Consider the following 16,941-nt stretch of genomic DNA (forward strand, 5'->3'; position numbering starts at 1 on the left):
CGCCCCCTCCAGCTCCATGCGGACCTGAGTAATGAAAGACTTTTTTTTATGACGGGAGGACAACAGGGTGACAATAACTAAATCATCCAGACTAGAGATAAATTGTATTATTATGTTTATCTTACCTATAAATAAATATATTTATTAATTTAAAAAAATAACTAAATACATTTTGACTATATTTTGCTAAAAACATCAAAATTCATTGTATTTTTATTTGTATTTTTTTCTGACTCCTTATTACATCCAGCCATAGAATTATACATTAAAATAAACATATTGGAAATAATAAATTTTAAATGATCATAATAATTCATTTAAAATGACCATATTTAATTATTAAAATAATTGCTTGTTTATCAACAACTTTAGCATTTTATTCATTACATTTTGAAGCTCTCAGAAGCCAAGTTATGTTATATTCCTTAAGATTTATTTATGCAAGTTTGAAGTATCAATTATCTAAACACAGTTTTGTTTGCATATTTTCAGGATGTGTGTATGTATATATATATATATATATATATATATATATATATATATATATATATATATATATATATATATATACATACACATATATATATATATATATATATATATATACATACATATACATATATATATATATATACATATATACATATACATACATATATATACATACATATATATATATATATATATATATATATACATATACACACATATATATATACACACATATATATATATATATGTGTGTGTGTGTGTGTATATATATGTGTGTATATGTATATATATATATATATATATATATGTATGTATATATATATGTATATGGGTGTATGTATATGTGTGTATATATATATATATATATATATATATATATATATATATATATATATATATATATATATATATATATATATATATATATATATATATATATATATATATATGTGTATGAAATACTTGACTTGGTGAATTCGAGCTGTCAATATACTCCTCCCTTCTTAACCACGCCCCCACCCTCAACCACGCCCCCGTCCTACACCCGACCACGCCCCCCCCTCCCCACCTCCCCACCTCCCGAAATCGGAGGTCTCAAGGTTGGCAAGTATGCAAATCGAGGATATTTATTTTGAAATAAGTTTTTAAAACTGTCACCTTAAATTAACCTGAAATAGCAACGCTACACAAAAACGCCGTGACAAAAAATGTCTCCTTAAAAACATTGTTTGAGACCACTAGTGATGTAATGATATGAATTTCACATCAAAGTGTGTGCTAGGTGGTGTCAATATGACATTGTGTAATTTACATAACTGGCGATTGTTTTGTTTTTTAAAAAGGCAAAAAAATGTTACGCATATTTTAGGGATGGATCGGGGCTTTATGCTACCATGAGTGAGATCGGCCGATAAAATACTGACACCAATCACATGTATTAACTAACATTTGTTATTTATTTATACGTTCTACTGACAGTGTAACAGCAGAATATTCTGGTTTTTGGTACACTAATGCAGTGTTTTTCAACCAGGCACATTTTTTTCATAAAAAAAATACGGAGGCACACCACCAGCAGAAAACGGTAAAAAAATGAAACTCCACCAGGTTGTCGTGCTTTATTTTGAGTTTTGTTGTTGTTTTCCTGTGTGTAGTGTTTTAGTTCCTGTCTTGCGCTGTTATTTTGGTGGCTCTTTCTGTTCTGTTGGTGTTTACCTGTAGCAGCTTCACGCCTTCCTTTTAAGTGTTATTGCCTGACCTGCTTTCTATTGGCAAACAAGACTATTTCAGTTGTGCGGACGCTTTCCTTCTTTGTGGGGACATTGTTGATTGTCATGTCATATACGGATGTACTTTGTGGATGCCGCCTCGCTCCACACGCTGTAAGTCTTTGCTGTCGTCCAGCATTCTGTTTTTGTTTACTTTGTAGCCAGTTCGGTTTTACTTTAGTTTTGCATAGTCATCCCTATGCTTCATTGCCGTTTCCTTTCCCTTTTGTTCATTTCTGGTTTAAGCGTTACATACCTTTTTACCTGCACGCTGTCTCCCGCTGTGCTCTGCATATTGGGATCACGACAAACCATCCTCGACCTTCTACAAAGCAATGAAGTACCTGCTGCCACCTACTGGTATGGAGTTTTACATGGTTACCCTGCCGAGCTCTACACAGCACAGACAATAGACAACGGCACATTATTTGCAGATTATAATTATTGATTTGCAAATAATATTGTTAGGACCAAATTGGTGAAGTTGCTTAATTTTCCATGGCCCACCAGACAATTTCTCACGGCACACTAGTGACGTCACATCGGGAAGCAATCCGCCATTTTCTCACTTTCGTCGGTGTGTTGTCGGAGGGTGTAACAACACGAACAGGGACGGATTCAAGTTGCACCAGTGGCCCAAAGATGCGAAAGTGGCAAGAAATTGGACGAAATTTGTTCAAAATACGAGGCTGTGGGGAAAGCCGACGAAATGGTCAGTCGTTTGTTCCGCACACTTTACCGACGAAAGCTATGCTACGACAGAGATGGCAAGAATGTGTGGATATCCTGCGACACTCAAAGCAGATGCTGACATCAACTCCAAAACTGGACAGATCAGCTTTCAGGAAAAGAGAGCGGATGAGGGTATGTCTACAGAATATATTAATTGATGAAAACTTTATTCATTACTCGCGGTTTTACGTAAATTATTTTGCATGAACTGTGTTTACCAATAATTTAGCTTAAAAACATTTATTTTTTTCAATCATTCGAGTACATTCGGGTAGTCTTGTGTAATGCAGTATTTTGTGTCTATTTAGGTATGGTTAACCTGAGTGCTGAAATCGTGGCAAAATATATGTTCTTAGCGCGCCTGAAATGGGCTGTCTGCACTCTCAAAGTGCATGTTGTTGCCAAATGTATTTCATATGCTGTAAACCTAGTTCATAGTTGTTAGTTTCCTTTAATGCCAAACAAACACATACCAATCGTTGGTTAGAAGGCGATCGCCGAATTCGTCCTCGCTTTCTCTCGTGTCGTTTTCGTGGGTTTCGCTTGCATACGGTTCAAACCGATATGGCTCAATAGCTTCAGTTTCTTCTTCAATTTCGTTTTCGCTATCTGCCTCCACACTACAACCATCCGTTTCAATAAATTCGTAATCTGTTGAAGCGCTTAAGCCGCTAAAATCCGAGTTTGAATCCGAGCTAATGTCGCTATAAACTTGCTGTTCTATCCGCCATGTTTGTTTGTATCGGCATCACTGTGTGACGTCACAGGAAAATGGACGGGTGTATATAACGATGGTTAAAATCAGGCACTTTGAAGCTTTTTTTTTTAGGGATATTGCGTGATGGGTAAAATTTTGAAAAAAACTTCGAAAAATAAAATAAGCCACTGGGAACTGATTTTTAATGGTTTTAACCCTTCTGAAATTGTGATAATGTTCCCCTTTAAGGACTCCAACGATATTGGGAACAAATATGGGGTAAAAATAAATAAATAAATAAACTTGCCTTTTTATTTGATCAACTGATAAAAAAATAAAAACATCCCACTGATCTACCCCGGTAGAAATATATACATTTTTCAGTTGTGTGTTTATTAGAGATGCGCGGTTTGCGGACACAACCGCGGAGTCCGCGGATTATCCGCGGTTCGGGCGGTTGAAATAAAAAAAAATTCGATTTTATCCGCGGGTCGGGTCGGGCGGTTGAAATAAAAAAAAATTAGATTTTAAATAGATTCAGGCGGGTGGCAGTTAAACCAATTCGGAAATATATATACATAGTTAAATGTTGTTACCCACATACGAAAAACGAGCAGGCACCTGCTGCATATGCCACAACAGAAGAAGAAGAAAAAAAAAAGAGATGGACACTTTTACGGAGCGGAGAAGGGACGCCTCGCCGGGGTCCGGGACCGAGGCCCCTTCCCCCGAGAGGGCCCCACCGGGAGCCGTAGCTGAGGTGATCCGCGAGAAGGGCCCGACGCACGTCCAGGGTCACCACCGCGCACACCGCACCGACACCCCGCCTCGTCCGCCTTCGCCGCGGCCGGCGTCACGCGCAGCAGGTAAGCAGCTTACCTGCCCGCCACCCCCGTGGCCGGGGGCGCGTAACAGGGGTCACTCCGCGCGCAGTGCGCTCACGAAAGGGGTGGGGCTCACCCTGGTTGATATAGACAGCAGGACGGTGGCCATGGAAGTCGGAACCCGCTAAGGAGTGTGTAACAACCCACCTGCCGAATCAACGAGCCCTGAAAATGGATGGCGCTGGAGCGTCGGGCCCATACCCGGCCGTCGCCGGCAGCGAGAGCCGCGAGGGCTAGGCCGCGACGAGTAGGATGGGCGCCGCGGGCGCGAGCCCGGGTGCGAGGGATATCGCACCTCCACGCGCTTGGAGGTGCGCTCAGCGCGGCTCCCAGATGATTGCTGCATTGGATCAGTCGCCTTTCTTTAACAGGCAAAAGCTTTATAACCTCACTAATGCCTTGCATCGTCTATATTAGATATATAACAACGGGTGGGTGCGGGCGGGTGCGGTGTTGATTGCATGTTAATTCGGGTGGATGCGGATGGTTGACTACTTTTGTCATGCGGTTGCGGATGAAATAATTGCCTATCCGCGCATCTCTAGTGTTTATACATACGATATATCCATGCACTGTCGTACAAAATCCCCTTCGGTGGCCCCCAGACCTGCCTAAGCCCTGTTGTTCCCCCCTCAGCAGGCACTGGTGGGGGTGGTGTTTTGAAGTCATATTTCAGACATAATCACCGTTTGCCCTCGTCATAATCTCACTAATTGATTCTGGTGTGTTTGCCTCGACTGCTACACCGCTAACGTATCCCTGTTTATCCAAAATGCTCTGAGGATGCGGCTAATTGATGGCGTGTTGATGTCAATAATCAACTAATACTTGCAAGCATTTTTTCCCCCCTTGTTGCGTTACATAGTAGGTCAGCTGGCTGGCTGGTCGTCATGGCGATCTGGCAGCCCGGTGCATTCTAGAGTGGCTCCTCTCTCCACTCTCATTAGGGAGACTGGACAGACCCACTCCTTTCATTTTGCACTTTCTGCCTATGAATTACTCCTCTGATTAATTACAGCACAGCCACTCTTTGCCGTCTTTTGTTTTGCTGCGCTTTCATCTTCAGTCGTCATGTTTTATTCAAGCAGGTGATCCCTGACATCATTCGGTCGCGTCCTCAGGCTAGAAAGTGAGCCTGATGCTGCGTCATGCGTACAAACGGACTGGCAAGTCATTTAACTTGGTGTGGGAGTGGGCAAGTTGAGGCAACATTGCACTTGGGTGCATCTTGAGGACAAGAAAAAACCCACTGTACAAATACAACCATTTTTACTTCATTAGTTCAAGTTACTGCAGGTAGTTTTTATCATAGATTCACTGCAAAAATAGGAAACATACAGTCGTGGTCAAAAGTTTACATACACTTGTAAAGAACATCATGTCATGGCTGTCTTGAGTTTCCAATCATTTCTATTTTTTTGTGATAGAGTGATTTAGGGATGTCCCGATCCGATATTTGCCAAAAATTGCGTATCGGCAAGGCATGGGAAAATGCCGATCCAGATCCAGTTTAAAAAAAAAACTCCATTCCATTCCACTTTTCTGCTGCTCCCTAATTTCCGTTCCGCATTTTCCAGCACACCTTCAACACATCCACAGGTCTGTGGATTCTCACGCAGTTGCTTTTAGCTGCTGGCATTACACGACAGGCTCTTCTCACTCTTTCCTGTGTCTCCCTCTTACAGACAGCGAGCGCACCTTCTTACACACGTCACATACTGTCACGTCATACGTCACATACTGTCACGTCATACGTCACGTACGTATACGTCCTCCCCGAGCAGAGAGGTAGCAGCATGGCTAACGTTAGCTGTGATGCTAGCGCAGCCGTGCGAGCAACGCTCCCTCTAAGGTGCTCGCCTGTGCAATTGCGCACTGTTTAAGCGTCCTCTGCGCATAGCAAATCTATGCCACGCACAAAATCTAATAAAAAAAAAATAAGCGCATAACAATTTTCGACACACGGACACGACAGAGAAAACGGTTTTCGTCATCATTGTTCAAATATTGTGACGTCTGTCGAGACGCTTATCTCCGTTAGGTGCCACACGCCCACACCATCAAAATGCTGAGGCAAAAATTTCCACATCAACACCGTATGAAAAAATTAGTGATTTTTTTTAGTTGTGATTTCCTTCTCTGCATGAAAGTTTAAAAGTAGCATATATTAATGCAGTATGAAGAAGAATGTTTTAATGTAGACATGCAAGCCTTGAAAGAAAATTTTGAAAATCAAGACTACATTTCCTGCAAATGGGTGCATTTCTACCCTATATTTTAACTTTAGATTTATTCTCATATCAAACTCTTTTGGCTGTCTTTTTGACACTTACATCCGGCGCCCCCCTCCACACCCTGGATTATAAATAATGTCAATAATTCAATGTGATTATCTTGTGTGATGACTGTATTATGATGATAGTATATATCTGATAGTATATATCTGTATCATGAATCAATTTAAGTGGACCCCGACTTAAACAAGTTGAAAAACTTATTGGGGTGTTACCATTTAGTGGTCAATTGTACGGAATATGTACTTCACTGTGCAACCTACTAATAAAAGTCTCAATCAATCAATCAAAACACATAGAATCATCATACTGTTGTGATTATATGCATCAAGTGTTCATTCAAGGCTAAGGCAAAATATCGAGATATATATGGTGTATCGCAATATGGCCTTAAAATATCGCAATATTAAAAAAAGGCCATATCGCCCAGCCCTAGTTCAATGATGCCATTTCTGTTTGTCATGTATAATTTTGTCTATATTGTGTTTATCCTTGAATAAACAGGTCAGTTTCTTGTTACCAACCATTGTGTATTATTCAAACTCCCCTAATTCAGCTGGCTAGTTGTTATCAAGAGTACTAAAACCCTTTTCAACATGATTCTGACAACTAAGTAGGCTAAATAACTTTAAACTTTAATACATGCTCGGATAGGCCCAGTATCGGTCAGTATCGGTATCGGATCGGAAATGCAAAAACAATATCGGTATCGGATCGGAAGTGCAAAAACCTGGATCGGGACATCCCTAGAGTGATTGGAGCACATACTTGTTGGTCACAAAAAACATTCATGAAGTTTGCTTCTTTTATGAATTTATTATGGGTCTACTGAAAATGTGAGGGTCAAAAGTATACATACAGCAATGTTAATATTTGCTTACATGTCCCTTGGCAAGTTTACCTGCGCTTTTGGTAGCCATCCACAAGCTTCTGCTTGACCATTTGACCACTCCTCTTGACAAAATTGGTGCAATTTAGCTAAATGTGTTGGTTTTCTGACATGGACTTGTTTCTTCAGCATTGTCCACACGGAGCTCTTTGGGAAGGCCATTCTTAAACCTTAATTTTAGCCTGATTTAGCCATTCCTTGACCACTTTTGACGTGTGTTTGGGGTAGGGATGATGTTTGATAAGAAATTATCGAGTCTGAGCCTATTATCGAATCCTCTTATCGAACCGATTCCTCATCAATTCTCTTATCGAGTCCAGATAGGTTGTTGTATATGGAAAAAAAAAAACACAATATTTGGTTTAACAAAAGCTCACTTTTATTATATAAGAAAAAAATAAAATCTAATAAATAAATAAATATTGACTGTTACCCCCTAAAATTAAAATAAAATAAATGAATATTGACTCTTGTTACCCAAAGTATATTAAGTGGGATTTTTCAGAAAAACAAATATATACAGTAACACAAAAACAACCTGTCTCTGTGATCACTATAGGTCAGGGGTCGGTAACCGCATGCGGCTCTTTGATCACTCTGATGCGGCTCAGCTGCATACTTGCCGACCCCCTTGATTTTCCCAGGAAACTTCTGGATTTCAGTGCCTCTTGCGGGATTAATATTCTCCGATTTTCACCCTTATATTAATAATAAGGACGTACCATGATGGTACAGCATTTAACACCCTCTACAATCTGTATAAACAGCGTGCCAACCCAGCCTCTTGTTACATGCATCTTCTGCTTGCTCACGTAAGTGACAGCAAAGCATACTTGCTCAACAGCCACACAGGTTACACTGACGGTGGCCATATAAAACAACTTTAAGACTCTTACTAATAATGCGCCACACTTTGAACCAAAACCAAACAAGAATGACAAACACATTTCGGGAGAACATCTGCACCTTAACATAACATAAACACAACAGAACAAATACCCAGAATCCCATGCAGCCCTGACTCTTCCGGGCTACAGTATACACCCCTGCTACTACCAAACCCCGCCCCCACCCCAACCCTGCTCCCTCACATATCAACCCCCCCCCGAGTTAAAAGACAAGTTGTCTAGTATGTTCACTATTTTATTTAAGGACTAAATTGCAATAATAAACATATGTTTAATGCACACTAATATATTTTGTTAAAATAAAGCCAATAATGCAATTTTTTGGGGTCACCTTTATTTAGAAAAGTGTCGAAATAATTTTGGTACCGGTACCAAAATATTGGTATCGGGACAACACTAATTTCTTGTAAAATACAACTTTATTCTGGCAAGATTACTGCTTTTTCTCGTAATTTTCCTTGTCATTTATTATATCTATATTTGTACTAAAACGGGTTATTAGTGTTTCGAATGGGTCAGATGTTGATCTGCTGTGAGAGGATTATGCAGTCTTTCATCAGTGACGCGTCCACCGCCAGTTTGTCCTATTTTGCTGCTGTACGTCATCCACTGGAGAGCGAAAAAGAGCGAGAGAATTGCTCGCACAGACACACGGAGGTGGCATTCCTGCCCTTGGCGACCATGTCAGGAAGGGCAGCGCTCTTTGGTGTAAACTGTCAGACAAGCTTTGTTGGCACATCGCCAGCAAAGGTCAGCAGTTTGCTGCTCATGCACGCTCGCAACTGGACCGCCACTACCGTCCACTCCCCAGCCCGTGTGTGCTTGAGTTGGAATGTCTAGCTTTTAAAGTGGAATTAATTCCGCGTCAAAGGGAACAGGCACTGATTTGTACGGATTAGGCTCAGGACTGAAGATTGGACCCATGACCAGAATGTGCTGTTTGTGAGAATGAATTGGGAGGCTGATGCTGTTAGTCAGGTGAAGACCAGTCGGGTAAATACACTATATTGCCGGAAGTATTTGGCCACCCATCCAAATAATAATAATAATAGATTTTATTTGTAAAAAAGCACTTTACATTGAGTAAACAACCTCAAAGTGCTAGTGTATTAAAAAAAAAAAAAAAAGATAATAAAAAATAAATAAAAATTAAAGCTGCAAGCAGCGTTGGTCGGGCCCGCGTATTTGGCAGGTGCTAGTCCTAAGTGTCCCAATACTATTGTCCAGTTTTAGTCCTAAGTGTCCCAATACTTTTGTCAAGTTGTAGTCCTAAGTGTCCCAATACTTTTGGCCAGTGTAGGTGTCCCAATACCTTTGTCCAGTGGTAGTCCGAAGTTTCCCAATACTGTTGTCTACTTTTCGTCCTAACTGTCCCAATACCTTCGTCCATTGGTAGTCATAAGTGTCCCAATACTTTTGTCTAGTGTACCTACCTTGTCTGCATAGTGTGGGCACGCTGGTGCTTCCTGCTTTTAAGCAGCCATCTTAAAAAAACAGCAGCATCAGCGCAGCGGTTCTTTGAAGGCTCATAAAATCAAAACCGGAGCAGTTAGAAAAATTATTTCGATATCTTTTATATGGAAGGGTTCAATCTCTCTCCTGTGTTATTTTGAAGCTGATACGACAAACGCGCTCAGAGGAGATAATGTTTGAAGAGAAGTGACCGGTTTATAAAAAAAAATTGTTTTGAAGAGGGAATTGCAAACTTCCTGTTGATTTTTGCTGGGGGTTGTCAATATATGAAATGTAGGTCTAAGTGAGACCTACATAGAGGTTTTTGTTTCATGTCTCTCCGACCTTCCAGGCAGTTTTGTCATTTTTTTCTTCCGAGGAGCAGTTTTTTCTGCGTTTTATTAAAAAATTGCGCTAGAGCGCAATTTTGAGATTTGGGTTTAGGTTTTTTTATTAGATCGCAATTTTTGCCAGTCCTGATGTGTGTGTTCAGTTTGGTGAGTTTTGAAGCATGTTAAGAGGGTGAAAATACAGCTCAAAGAGGCAAAAGTTACTGTTTTTAGTACTTTTTTGTCTTGAAGGGGGAATTGCCAACTTCCTGTTGATTTTTGCCCGAGAATATACTATTATGAAATCTAGGTCTAAGTCACACATACATAAAGGTTTTTGTTTCATGTCTCTCCGACCTTCCTAGTGGGAGTTACAGGCAGTCTAGTTTTTTTTTTTCCGTAGGGGGCGCTAGAGCGCAATTTTGAGTTTTGAGGTTTGGTTTTTTGATAAAAAGTTTTGCCGTATATGTGTGTAAAATTTGGTGAGTTTTGAAGTATGTTAAGGGGGTCAAATTACAGCGCAAAGTTGCGGAAGAATGATAATAATAATAAAACCTTCGAAATTCAATAGGTCCTTATGTCCCATTGCATAAGGACTCCCTTCGGGAGTCCTTTTGCAATGGGCCATGCGGGCCCTAATAAAAACTAGAACAGCCAAATAGCTAAAACTAGTATGCATATATCCAAAAAAAGGCTTTTTTAAAAAGAAGGGTTTTTAAGCCTTTTTTTTTTTTTAAAAGCATCCACAGTCTGTGGTGCCCTCAGGTGGTCAGGGAGAGCGTTCCACAGACTGGGAGCGGCGGAGCAGAAAGCCCGGTCTCCCATTGTTCGTAGCTTTGTCCTCGGAGGTTGGAGGAGGTTTGCCTGTCCGGAGCAGAGGTGTCGTGTGGAGGATTTGGGGGGTGAGTAGTTGATGAGAATCAGGTGTCCGAATCACTTGGCCCGGTGTATACAATCAACATACTTGCCAACCCTCCCGGATTTTCCGGGAGACTCCCGAAATTCAGCGCCTCTCCCGAAAACCTCCCGGGACAAATTTTCTCCCGAAAATCTCCCGAAATCCAGGCACACAATATAAACAACGTACCTGCCCAATCACGTTATAACTGTAGAATGATGGAGGGCGAGTTCTTGGGGTCTTATGTGGGTTTATTGTTAGGCAGTTTCATTAACGTCCTCCCAGCGCGGTAACAACACACAACAACAGCATTTCGTCTACCATAAAGCAGTTAGTCTGTAAACAGCAATGTTGTGACATTCTTAAACAGGACAATACTGCCATCTAGTGCATTTGATGAAAGCACTTTTGTGCGTGCCACACAGCAATGCATCATCAGTGAGGGTGTTCAGCATGGTTAGAAAAATAGTGACAAATAGAACAAGGATGGACAATTCAATCCTTAACAATGAGTAGATGAGTGTTATGTGTGGTTATATGTGTAAATAAATGAACACTGAAATTCAAGTATTTATTTTATATATATATATATTAGAGATGCGCGGATAGGCAAATATTTCATCCGCAACCGCATCAGAAAGTCGTCAACCATCCGCAATCCACCCGATCTAACATTTGATCAGAACTGCATCCGCCCGCCATCCGCCCGGTATATCTAATATAGACGATGCAAGGCATTAGTGAGGCACCTGCCAACTACTCCGGTTTTCCCGTAATTCGTACGGTTTTCATCAACCTATTCCGGGTTACGGGTGCAGTGATAAAAAATACGTTTTTTCTTTAATTTAAAAAAAAAAGGGTGAAAACTACGCGAATTGCACCTTGTGCAGACAAGATTTTTCGATCGGACACGGAGGAATTAGCGATGTAAAAGACCACTTTGGGACAAAAAAACACAAGTCTAATGCCGTTGCTAGCGATACAAGTGGAAAACTTTCAACGTTTTTCGTCGCCCAAACAGATTCTTTGGATGTGATAAATGCCGAAGTTTTATTTACGGAGGCAATAATTGAGCATGGACTTCCAATCGCACTGGCTGATCACATGGGACAGTTACATGTTTGTAATGCAACCTTTAAAAATCATTACGCGGTGATCGCGGTCCCAAAAATAAACTTTTCTTGCATGATAATGTCCAGAAAAATTCGCTTTATATTACTATAGAGTCCTTTTAACGAATGAGTTTGATGGTTTATCACAAACCTTAAATGAAAGAAGTCCTTTCTTCTCCTGCACCATGCATGCACTTTGGCCTTGCTTCCTGTGTGGTGCGCAATCCTGTCGGCTGTATTTCACAGCACGACATACTGTTAAAAGTGTTTATACTATTTATGCTTTCAAGTCCAAGTTGAAGAAATCTTGTTAAATGTTGACAGCATAACTACCAAAATACAGAAGTATGTCCTTAATATTTTTGCAGTGCTATTTCTGTTGAAAAGTTAAAATGATTACATTAGAGATGTGATGTGCCACTTTTCAAAGTGTCTGATGGCTTAAATTAATTTTCATTAATTTTTCATATTTTGAATTCTTTTGAAAGGCTTACAAAAAAACTACATTTGAATTGTAATTCCATGCTATTGACAGGACTATTAATTTTAATGAAGTTAGCTTACCATGTTTACAGTATGATAATTGTGATAGAAATGTGAATTTCGGGGGGTGGCGGGCAGGTAAGCTGCTTACCTGCTGCGCGTGACGCCGGCCGCGGCGAAGGCGGACGAGGCGGGGTGTCGGTGCGGTGGGCGCGGTAGTGACCCTGGACATGCGTCGGGCCCTTCTCGCGGATCGCCTCAGCTACGGCTCCCGGTGGGGCCCTCTCGGGGGAAGGGGCCTCGGTCCCGGACACCGGCGAGGCGTCCCTTCTCCGCTCTGTAAAAGTGTCCATCTCTTTTCTTTTTTTTTTCTTCTGTTGTGGCATATGCAGCAGGTGCCTGCTCGTTTTTCGTATGTGGGTAACAACATTTAACTATGTGTATATATTTCCGAATTGGTTTAACTGCCACCCGCAAAAAAAAAAAAAAAAAAAAATCTAATTGATCCGCCCGACCCGACCCGCACGCGGATAAAATCTTATTTTTTAAAATTTCATCCGCCCGATCCGCGGATAATCCGCGGACTCCGCGGTTGTGCCCGCAAACCGCGCATCTCTAATATATATATATATATATATATATATATATATATATATATGAAATACTTGACTTAGTATTTCTTATACATATATTTATATATATATATGAAATACTTGACTTGGTGAATCCTAGCTGTAAATATACTCCTCCCCTCTTAACCACGCCCCCAACCATGCCTCCGCCCCGCCCCCCACCTCCCGAAATCAGAGGTCTCAAGGTTGGCAAGTATGACAATCAAGCACTTAGGCATGGAGACTGTTTCTACAAACATTTGTGAAAGAATGGGCCGCTCTCAGTGATTACTACCATGGAACTGTCATAGGATTCCACCTGTGCAACAAATCCAGTCGTGAAATTTCCTCGCTCCTAAATATTCCAAAGTCAACTTTATTATAAGAAAATGGAAGCGTTTGGGAACAACAGCAACTCAGCCACCAAGTGGTAGGCCACGTAAACTGACAGAGAGGGGTTTAGTGGATGTGGAAGCGCGTAGTGCAAAGACTTTCTGCACAGTCAGTTGCTACAGAGCTCCAAACTTCATGTGACCTTCCAATTAGCCCACGTACAGTACGCAGAGAGCTTCATGGAACGGGTTTCCATGGCCGAACAGCTGCATCTAAGCCAGACCTGGACAAATTAAGGCCCGGGGGCCATATGCGGCCCGTTGAGCTTTTCAATCTGGCCCGCCGGACATTCCCAAATAAATGTTTTAGATCTACAGCTACAGCTAAAAACTGTAGCTGCCATTATGATGTGCAGTCATGTTTTCTAATGACCGGAAGTCTTCAACTATACAAAAGTAGGGATGTCCGATAATGGCTTTTTGCCGATATCCGATATTCCGATATTGTCCAACTCTTTAATTACCGATACCGATATCAACCGATACGAATATATACAGTCGTGGAATTAACACATTATTATGCCTAATTTGGACAACCAGGTATTGTGAAGATAAGGTCCTTTTTTAAAGTATTAATAAAATAAAATAAGATAAATACATTTTCTTGAATAAAAAAAAGTAAAACAATATAAACAGTTACATAGAAACTAGAAATTAATGAAAATGAATAAAATGAACTGTTAAAGGTTAGTACTATTAATGGACCAGCACAATCATGTGTGCTTACGGACTGTATCCCTTGCAGACTGTATTGATATATATTGATATTTAATGTAGGAACCACAATATTAATAACAGAAAGAAACAACCCTTTTGTGTGAATGAGGGGGAGGAAGGTTTTTTGGGTTGGTGCACTAATTGTAAGTGTATCTTGTGTTTTTTATGTTGATTTAATAAAAAAAACAAAAATTAAAAGAAACAAAAAAAAAACGATACCGATAATAAAAAACCCGATACCGATAATTTCCGATATTACATTTTAAAGCATTTATCGGCCGATAATATCGGCAGGCCGATATCGGACATTTCCAATACAAAGTATTTCAATGGTTGGAATCTGAGCTTTTGGATGATATACCAGTTACTTTGGTCATCTAATTAGTTACTATGGTCATCTAATTAGTTACTATGGTCATCTAATTAGTTACTATGGTCATCTACGTCACAGCAGCTCAGACGAGGCACCAAGCAGTGTGGGCGGGAAGCGTTTCCACAGACGCGGAAGGAGATTTTTTTACAACAAAGTTCTAAAGTTTAGTGATGTATAGAATAGAATAGAAAGTACTTTATTGATCCCTGGGGGGAATTCAGCAAATATCAGATGTATCAGATTGTAGGTGGGTTTATTTTGTACCCTTCGCGTTCATATTTCACTGTTTGTTGCATTTTTGTTGCGTTTCACTTGATTGTAAAATGTCGATCGAAAGGGGGTATGACGTTCATATGTTGTCAATATTCAGTGTTTTATCGTTCATAGAAAAATGTAAAATTCCTTTACGTTTTTTAAGGCGGTCTGTCATGTTTTAAGCATTCAATCAGACATTATTGTGAGGTTTGGTATTAGTGTTCCTAAAAATAGATATACCGGCCCCCAGACACATTTTTTTCTCTAAATGTGGCCCCCGAGTCAAAATAATTGCCCAGGCCTGATCTAAGCCATACATCAATCAATCAATCAATCAATGTTTATTTATATAGCCCTAAATCACAAGTGTCTCAAAGGGCTGCACAAGCCACAACGACATCCTCGGTACAGAGCCCACATAGTGGATCTAGACTATAAAAAGACTACCGTATTTTCCGCACCATAAGGCGCCCTGGGTTATAAGCCGCGCCTTCAATGAACGGCATATTTCAAAACTTTGTCCACCTATAAGCCGCCCCTTGTTGTAAGCCGCATCTAACTACGCTAAAGGAATGTCAAAAAAACAGTCAGATAGGTCAGTCAAACTTTAATAATATATTAAAACCAGCGTGATGTGGGCGCGCATGGAATCGTATATCAACATGGACAGAGCTGTGTGAAAAAAGCCACCCGGCCTCTTCGCGTAAACTTAAACTTACCTTAACCACTCGCTCATCTTTTCTTCATCCATCCCTTCGAGTTAGCTTTTATGATGACGCCGGCTGGAAAGGTCTCTTTTGGCAAGGTCTTCCTTTTGAATATCACCATGGGTGGAAGTTTCTGGCCATTAGCATGGCAAGCTAGAACCACAGTGAAGGATGACTTCTCATTCCCTGTGGTGCGAATATTCACCGTACGTGCTCCCGTTGTATCCACAGCGCGGTTCACAGGAATATCAGTTACTGTGAAATAGTAATCCGTGTGCGGATGGAGAGATTGCGTCTTTTCATGAACCGGATCCCTGTCGCTTAGTAGGAGCCATTTTGTGGTCTTTACAGATGTAAACACACAAAGGAAATGAAACGTACGGTAATATCCGCGCGCTTTTTCTTCTTCTACGCGGGCGGGTGGTTGCTTACAGTAGAAGAAGAAGCGCTTCCTGTTCTATGGGGGCGGGTGCTTACCTTGGCGGTTGCTTGCGTAGAAGAAGAAGCGCTTCCTGTTCTACCGGGAAAAAAGATGGCGGCTGTTTACCGAAGTTGCGAGACCGAAACTTTATGAAAATGAATCTTAATATTAATCCATATATAAAGCGCACCGGGTTATAAGGCGCACTGTCAGCTTTTGAGAAAATTTGTGGTTTTTAGGTGCGCCTTATAGTGCGGAAAATACGGTATAGTACATAGTGGATCGAGTCTACAAACAGACTATAGCACATAGAGGATCTAGACTACAAACAGACTAGACTATATTACATAGTGGATCTAGACTACGAACAGACTATATTACATAGTAGGGTTGTACGGTATACCAATATTAGTATCGTACCGCGATACTAATGAATCATATTCGGTACTATACCGCCTCTAAAAAGTACCGGTCCCCAACCCGTCGTCGTCATGCAGACAAGCATGTTCGCACATCACCAAGTCCAATGCAAAGCGTGGGATGCAGTGGTGTAAAGCACGTCTCCACTGGACTCTAGAGCCGTGGAGACGCCTTCTATGGACTGATGAATCACGCTTTTCCATCTGGCAATCTGATGGACCAGTCTGGGTTTGGAGGTTGCCAGGAGAACGCTACATTTCGGACTGCATTGTGCCGAGTGTGAAATCTGGTGGAGGAGGAATTATGGTGTGGTGTTGTTCTTCAGGAGTTGTCCCCTTAGTTCCAGTGAAAGGAACTTTGAATGCTCCAGGATACCAAAACATTTTGGACAATTCCATGGGATGGCAATGTGAGTCAAGGCAGGTGGCCAAATACTTTTGGCAATATAGTGTACGTCCAGTAAGTTATAGATCTTTTCTAGATGCTACACTTTGTTAATGGATGGAAGTAATGTTGTGTGATTTGAGAGAGCAAATTAACTAAGGCTTGGTTTCTGTCTTACGGAGGAACACAACATCTAATGAGCTAACGGGTTTATAGAGTCAAA

The 16,941-nt window shown here is 40.8% G+C and overlaps 1 protein-coding gene across 1 annotated transcript in view; it reads left to right on the top strand.

Moving 5' to 3' along the window:
* camsap3 (calmodulin regulated spectrin-associated protein family, member 3) overlaps nt 1-16,941 on the top strand; it is a 119,999-nt gene that overhangs the window by 80,304 nt on the left and 22,754 nt on the right. The gene's annotated exons all lie outside the window — the stretch shown is intronic.

This window comes from Nerophis lumbriciformis, linkage group LG24, assembly GCF_033978685.3.
Source record: "Nerophis lumbriciformis linkage group LG24, RoL_Nlum_v2.1, whole genome shotgun sequence".
NCBI classification, from domain to species: Eukaryota; Metazoa; Chordata; class Actinopteri; order Syngnathiformes; family Syngnathidae; genus Nerophis; species Nerophis lumbriciformis.